At 33.3% G+C, this 7,927-nt stretch overlaps 1 long non-coding RNA gene across 1 annotated transcript; it reads left to right on the top strand.

The window, feature by feature from the left end:
- The first annotated feature begins 4,229 nt into the window (after positions 1–4,229).
- Positions 4,230–4,930, top strand: LOC120278215. The gene is made up of 2 exons (XR_005541570.1): positions 4,230–4,458; positions 4,547–4,930. It is a non-coding gene; the product is annotated as an uncharacterized LOC120278215 (long non-coding RNA).
- The last annotated feature ends 2,997 nt before the right edge of the window (positions 4,931–7,927 follow it).

Raw genomic sequence — 7,927 nt, 5'->3', positions numbered from 1 at the left:
AAATATACTGAAACCTGGGAATACAAATATGCTGAGTTGCAGAAATCTAGTAATAATTTAGCATAATGCAAATATGCTTAGTTGATAAAACATGGGAATACAAATGTACTGAGTTGCAGAAATCTGGTAACAATTTAGCATAAATCAAATATGCTTAGTTGATAAAACCTAGGAATACAAATATGCCGAGTTGCAGAAATCTGGTAATAATTTACCATAATACAAATATGTTTTGCTGATAAAACTTGGGAATACAAATAAACCTGGGAATACAAATATACTGAATCCTGGGAATAAATGTGCACAATATAAATCTGCTGACAACAAAGTTCATCATTAACTCAAAATCCAAAGGACATTGACTCAAAATTCAGTGCTTACAACAAAGTTCATCATAACAAATCCAACAAATCTAACAAAATACATAACTGACAGTGCTTAAAAGAAACTTCATAACAAATCCAAAACACATTGACTCAAAATAAAATGTCACTACTAGTTTACAAAGTTCATAATTTAAATATCAACAGAGTTTTCCATCATCAAAACATTCCATTTCCTTTCCACCATCCATGACTACGGAAGAAGCCCTATTTCTTATTGGAGATTGAGTTGGCATTGTGCAGTTGATCACATTTCCCATGTTAGCCACACTAACATGGGAAGACATACTTATGCTGACATTTAATACTGGCCCTTTATTGGTAATTTGACTTGGTTGCCTTGTCTGAGACTGCTGGGTTCCTAAGAGATCAAGGAGCTAACTTGGTGAATTGGCAACTGTAGCACTACCAGCTGAGACATTTTCTAGATTGGCTACCTGATTGCTTCTTCTCTGTGAAGCAAACAAAGATGCAAATAAATTAATGCAACACAAACTAGCTTCCATTATTTAACAAGTTATATATAAGAAAATTACATGAGGTATTTTCTGTCTTTTTCGGCCAACGCTTAAAGGTGCAGGTTCAGATGCATTCTCAATCCCCTGACATCATAAAAAACATATTTAAAAAAATTGATGATATTTAAAATCATTCAACTAATGCATTTGAGGTAAGCTGAACTAAATAACAAAATACATACTTTCTAATGATGCCTTTTGTTATGGCCGATTGCATGGCATACATTACACCTGCCTTTACTTAACACCTTCCTATTGATTTTTTGTTTGCCTAACCCAGAAGGTATGAAATTAGATTTTGATGCCTTCAAGGCATTTTCTATCTCTTCAGGTTCTTTATTCCTTGGTGTTGCTTTCCTTCCCCTTTTTCTTCTCATATTTGGCGGTGGGATCACTTGTGTACCATCATTTACATTTGGCCACATCTCTTCATTATTGGTGGGGTTTATGTAGTGATCATAGACCCGCAGATATGTTGAAACTAAATAGCAATCATGCACATAATCTTCTGGTTGCTAATTATTTCCATAAATAGCACTGATTGCATGCGGGCAATTCAAACCTATCATGTCCCATCTTCTGCACGTGCAAGTTCTGTCAATCATGTCTACAACATAGGACCCTCCCACTCCAATGATCTGCACTTTGGGCCCACCAAAGAAGTCTGGGGTGTAGCATTTCCCATCTTCCTTCATCTTGTCTAGATTCTTTTGGATCTTTTGGCATATGTGTCCCTTGTACTTCAACATTTGTTCCTTTTTTGTTTTCATTCTTCTCATCAGTTTCACCTTGATCATCTCATGCATTGTGATGATTCCCTTATCCCTTGTATCAAGTATGTACTTGTTAAAGCATTCACAAATATTGTTGAGTAGGATGTCACACTTACTTGAGGTTGTGAACAACGCCCTAGTCCAACTTGCATGAGGTCTATCTTCGTGATCAAGCTATCTTCTTGCTTCTAGACTCACCTTCTCTATTTCTCCAAGCCAATAGTTAAACCTTTGAACATACGTTGCCCTCACAGCATTCCATAAAAAATCTTTTAGTGCTTTCCCTTTGAATTTCTCCCTGAAATTAGTATACATGTACCGAACACAATTTCTGTGTTCAGCATTTAAAAAAATATATCTTGAATAGCACTTTTTAAACCCTACAATTATAATTCAAAAATTAAATGACAGTTACTATCAATAGAAAATGTTTAAACATACAACTAACCTTTTGCCAGTCACTCATTATGGTGAGATATCTGCTGTTCCAGATCTCCAAATATTCCCTCATAAGATCCATGAACTATGTCCAAGTATCTCTATTCTCAACCAACACTACTGCATAAGCAATGGGTAATATACAATCATTGGGGTCAATCCCTACTACCGACAACAACTGACCACCATAGAGAGATTTCAAAAAACATCCATCAAATCCTATGAATGGCCTACAATGACCAGAATGCATCCTTTAAGGGCTTCAGATAGACATAAAACCCTTTGAAGATACCTTCATCCCTCCACAAAATTACTGTGCTACTTGCGTTAGTTTGCATGAGCTCAGCTGCATACTTGGTGAGGTTTATGTATTGCTCACCCTCATCTCCATTGACCCACTTCATTGCCAAGTATTTGGTTCTCCAAGCTTTTATAAGAGAAATTGTGAAACCGTCATCCTTAACTTGTTTAATTATGCCATTGCAGCTCCAATTTGGATCAGCCTTGAACTTGTCAAAATATTTATTGGCAAGACACCTTGAAGTTACATGAAAATTATTGAAGACCTTTCCACAGCTGTGATCAAGATTAGCACTCTTAATTTGCACTGATGGATTGTCTTTGCTTATGTGAGCTGCATAAATCTTGAAAGAACATTATTTGTTGTGGCATGCACAGATCACTCTCTTTCTATCATTCTGTGGGAACCATTGCTGAAATCTGTTCTTAATCCCCCAGTTTCTACAAGCCCTCTTTAGTTGATCAAAATCCCTAAATACCAACCCAACCCTTAACCTTGGGTTATACATTTCCTTCTCTTCATTAAACTCTGCAAACCTAGTGTGACCATCATCATCTATATCTGGTTCTGTGAACAAGTCCTTAGAATTATCACTCGCAGACTCACTTTCTTCTCCAACAAGTCCTTCTGTTACTGTGTTATTTTGAGGGAAAGATGGAATGTTCATGAATCAATGAAGTCCTCATCACCAGAAGTCCTCATCACCAGAAGGGATATCATAGTCAGAATCAATGAAGTCATCCTCCTCAATTGGATGTTCATCTGGCACACCACTATTTAGCACCTCTTCCATACTATACCTGCTCTATTTTAATACAATTTTAATTGCCAATAAAAACATCAAAACATTAATTTGGCATGTGGATCACAAGCAACAGGATCACAAGCAACAGTAAATGAAAATAATTAATTCTCTGTTATCAAAATTGTTTGGAAAATGCAGTGCCAAAAAGAGATAACAATTTTTACAACAATAAGAAGAAGTTGCAAACCAAGAAAACAGAGAAAACCTTAATGACAAAAATAGATAAATCATCAGTTTTGGGAAAATAAAGAGATTTAATATAGCATAACAGAACTCACGGGGGAAAAAATCACTTTAGGGAAAATAAACCTAATGTAAGAGATAACAAAATAATTCTAAACCAACTCAGATTATGGTCTCCATGACTTCAAAGAAGCAAGAAATTAAGCATGATAAGAAAAAAAGCTAATACTTGTTTAGTGTAAAACACGAACACAATTCCAACATGATCCATGAGAAACTCACAAACTTATGTCAGATGAGAAAATTAAGAAACATATAGTTGAGAGTTTGGATCCCTTGATGTAGATAAGATTAAAATGACAAGCCATGCTTGACAATTTGAATGTCTATATTTTTTCAATTATGAAGATGTTATACATGGCAAACTAATATATGCCAACAAATTATGAAGAAATAACTTCTAGTAATGAAAAAATTTAAAGAGTTCATTCTGGATTCATTCAAAACCAGGGGACATCAATCTGAAAACTAAATTAATGCTGTAAAACATAGATTTCAAGCTTTAGTGAATCATGTTTGTTGTCACTGAGATGTTTGTCACATTAGAAAGAGAAGCATCTTCCTTATGAGTACTATAACTAACAACGAAACCTTGCCTTCCAAAATCTAAGTCCACCAACACAACCACAACATAACACATAAAACTCATGCCTTTTCTGATAAAAAAATCACTTTAGGGAAAATAAATTAAACTCTCATCTCCATCTCCAAAACTACTAATTCATTTATGGGAGTTCCAACCTTAAATTAAGGAAACACAAGCCCACAAAACATTAAAACTAATATAGAACAACAATCAAACTAAAAAAAATAAAATGCAAAACCAATCAACCTAATGTCCCCCAACATGACCTCTTCCTTTCCAAAGTCGAACGCCACAGCATCTCCACTAGAACCGTATTCTTCGTCCTCTCTTCCTCCTCCTCCTCCTTCCCTTCATTTTAGCACCGATCCCAGGAACTAGTGTTAGGGTTTCGCTTTCAATATTGATATGGAGGTATGATCACTGTTTTGCTTCGATCTTTAGTTTTGGTGCTTTGCATCATCGACGGTGCACTGATGCTTTTCATTTTCATTTAGCGCAGGGGTTTTGAGCGGACCTTGAGTTTATTAGGCTAGGGTCTGGATTCAAGCGTGTTTGAAGGTGCGCTAGGATTTTGATTGCTTGAATTTTGCTATTTTGGTCTTCAGTTGGAGATTGACCGATGATATTGATGTTGTTTAAATTTAGGTTTAAATTTTGTGAATGGTTTTTGTGGGATTTTAGTTCCCGTCAATGTTCTGGTGTTAACTATTCTTATTTTCCTTAATTTGAGAGGATCGTGAATTTCTTTATTGACGTGTATCTTTTGTTTGGTATTTGTAGATGTTATTCATCTGCAAAATTTAATTCAAGAGTCCTAGGCCTTAGTGTGGATGTTTCGTTGATGGTTGGATTCATCTTGCTAATGTTACAATAGTTTCTTATCTTTCATTGTTTTAATTGTGTTGATTTTTGATGATGATCATGATAGGACGGTGATGCTGTTCAATATGGTAAAACCCAGACATGGAATAATCTGATGTTCAATGTGTTCAATATAGCATTTATGCATTTTTCAATGTCTAAGTGACAGATAAGATCTCAATTTCCACTTTTTATAAATTTTAAATGCCCTCCATGCCTCTAGAGAAGACAGAAATGATTAAACAAATTCTACAGACTGGTAGCTACCATGGCTCACTTTTTTATTTTGGTTTTTCTTTGTTTGGATCATGCATGTCCTTGAATCTGTGTTGTAAATGAAGTCTTGATGTCCATGCTAAAAGAGTAGGAGTTTATACTCTTAATCCTCCTCAGTTCCAAAATGATTGTCATATTTTGATCTGAAAAGGACATGGATAGATTGTTGATTTCATAAGGTAGGTGTTTCTATAAGAGTAAACATTAAGACTGAAATGGATTGGAATTGATTTTTATTTGCTTATATATATCCCACAACATTATTTTCTTGCTGCATTTTTCTATGTCATGTGTCATGGTTTCATTTTGCATGTGGAGCCTTGCTGATATATAGTTGGTATTCTTGTTCATGATTACACTGATGTTCAAATTTGGAGTTATTGTTTGGCAGTCCTGCTGACTGGAAATTTGGGGCCTAATCAATTTGTTATAGAGCTTCCCCATAATTTGATGGTACACTATGAGTTTACTTATATGAATAGTTTTTATAGATTTTTATAATTTTGAATTGTCTTATTTTTCTAACGGTAGTGTTCTTTTTATGAAAATTCTCATCGTTATCTAGTGGCTAGCTATGCATGATCTTATTTTTTTTTTGGATTTTCGTTCATACCTTTATATCGGGCAGGTGTCTAGGTAGTAATGTTAAGGCGGATGACATGATTCTTTACTTATGTATTTGTTTAGTGTAGTTAGAATCATACGATTCATATTGTTTTTCATCTGTAACGGTTCGAATCTTATAAAAAAATTGAAATTGATCTAGAATTGTGAATGAATCGTTTGAATCGGTCTCGTATCAGTCGAATCGATATGAATCGAGAAGATCAACGATTTTTAGTTAATATGAGTTTTGAATTTAAAAAAAAAAGAAAAAAAGAAAAAGAAAACCAGTCCTTGTGGGAAAGGAAGAGCTCAACGATACAAATACCAAAAATTTAAAAAAGAAAATCAAAACAAAAGGAAGAATTAAAAGAGTAAGAAACATAGGAGGAAGGAGAAATTTTGTTGGTTTATTCCAACATCCTCAACAAAGGTATTTTACACCATCTCTTCATCTTTCTTGACGTTCTTCTCTTTTTCTTTTAAATTCTTTATTATAATGTATGCGATCAACTATTTTAATTATTATAAAAGTTCTTTAAATTAGTGATTATTTAATTAATATTTGAATTTGTTATCCAAAAACAAATTCAAAGATTAATTAAAAGATAATGCTTTTTTTTTAAAAAAATTAATATCAAATTAAGTTGTTATCTTAAAAACCTTGTTATGGAAAGAAATCTTTTTAATTTAAAAACTAATCTTTAACATAATTTCATCTTTTTGGGATTATTCTATTAATTTTTTAAGTTTGAACTATTTTTGAAATAACTAATGTTTTTTTAAAAATATATATAGGCTTGCTTAATACTTAAAAATGTCTTCTAAACTTAAAACATGATCTTAAACAAAGAAAATGTCTTCCAAACTAGTTTGTGTTTAATGCATGACTTAGAATTTTTTTTATATATAATCATGTTATATATATATATATATATGATTTTGAAATGTTTAACCGAATCTTACAATTCGATTCACGATTCTCAATTCACAAATTTAGAATTTCGATTCACGATTCGAATCTCGATTTGACTGTTGAATGTGGAATGTGAAAAGTTACTACATCAAAACTCAAAAATATATGGAATTGTAAGTAGTTTAGACTCTAGAGTGAGCATCGCTGAGCCCATAATTTTCATGAAATTTTAGTTAAGAAATATAAGGAGCTATGATTAATATGTAACCATCTAATCATACAAAATATCTAGCCTTTCTAATTATTTATTGGCCTTATATAGTTTTATGAAAGTGCATGAAGATCATGTTGCTCATCTCTCTTATACCTGAAAAGGTCCATATGCTAACTGCAAATAAAAACCTCTTCTTAGTTGTTGCAGGAGTTAACTTTTAGAACACATAATGTTTGATGAATGAAATTTGGTAGGTCTGCATGATATTATTTGTTATTAGGTGCCCTGAAAGTTTGCTTCCTGCTTCCCTCCTACACACTTACAAAGCCCCAATGATCGGTTGTCAATAGTTTGAGAACCTTGTTGAAGAAATAATTTTATGTAGTCCTTTTAGTGAGGGCCTAAACAATTAAATATGATGTCTAAATCTCTTGTTTTATGCTATAGCCCATCTCTCCTTTTATTTTTTATTTTTTTGCTTGCAGCTTCCTTTCCATCCTTTTAAGCTTTGTTTGCATATATCATCTTTTCTCTCTTATTTCCAATGTATATCATTGACAAAATCTGTTCTATAAAATATAATGCTTTTATGATCATTGGTGGAACCAAATCTGTCCATAAAATTCATAGAAATCCTATCTAAAGTTGCCAGTTATTCGCCTCTCTGCCTCACTTGATGCTTGTAGAATGAAGTGGTTGCCTATTTATTACTCTACTAATTACCTTTGCCATCATCTATGATTTGAACTGATGGAAACATTAAAACGCACAGACTCCATTTCTTTCTGTTGTCACTTCAGTTGGAAAAATTGTTTTCACAGGTTATTCTCTGGGTACTTCCTCACTGGCAACAATGAAGGGAAACCTCCATTATGGTTGCACATGGTTTAACAATCGTAGTGATCTTTATTTTTTGCATGTTTGTTATTGGTACTCATTTTTTTAATGGTTTAACAATTGGGGTGATCTTTATTCTGTGTATGTTTGATATTTGTACCCATTTTGTCTTT

Source organism: Dioscorea cayenensis, chromosome 15 (assembly GCF_009730915.1).
Source record: "Dioscorea cayenensis subsp. rotundata cultivar TDr96_F1 chromosome 15, TDr96_F1_v2_PseudoChromosome.rev07_lg8_w22 25.fasta, whole genome shotgun sequence".
Classification (NCBI taxonomy): domain Eukaryota; kingdom Viridiplantae; phylum Streptophyta; class Magnoliopsida; order Dioscoreales; family Dioscoreaceae; genus Dioscorea; species Dioscorea cayenensis.
The sequence above is the reverse complement of the archived record's forward strand: the minus strand, read 5'-3'. Positions and strand labels throughout refer to the sequence as shown.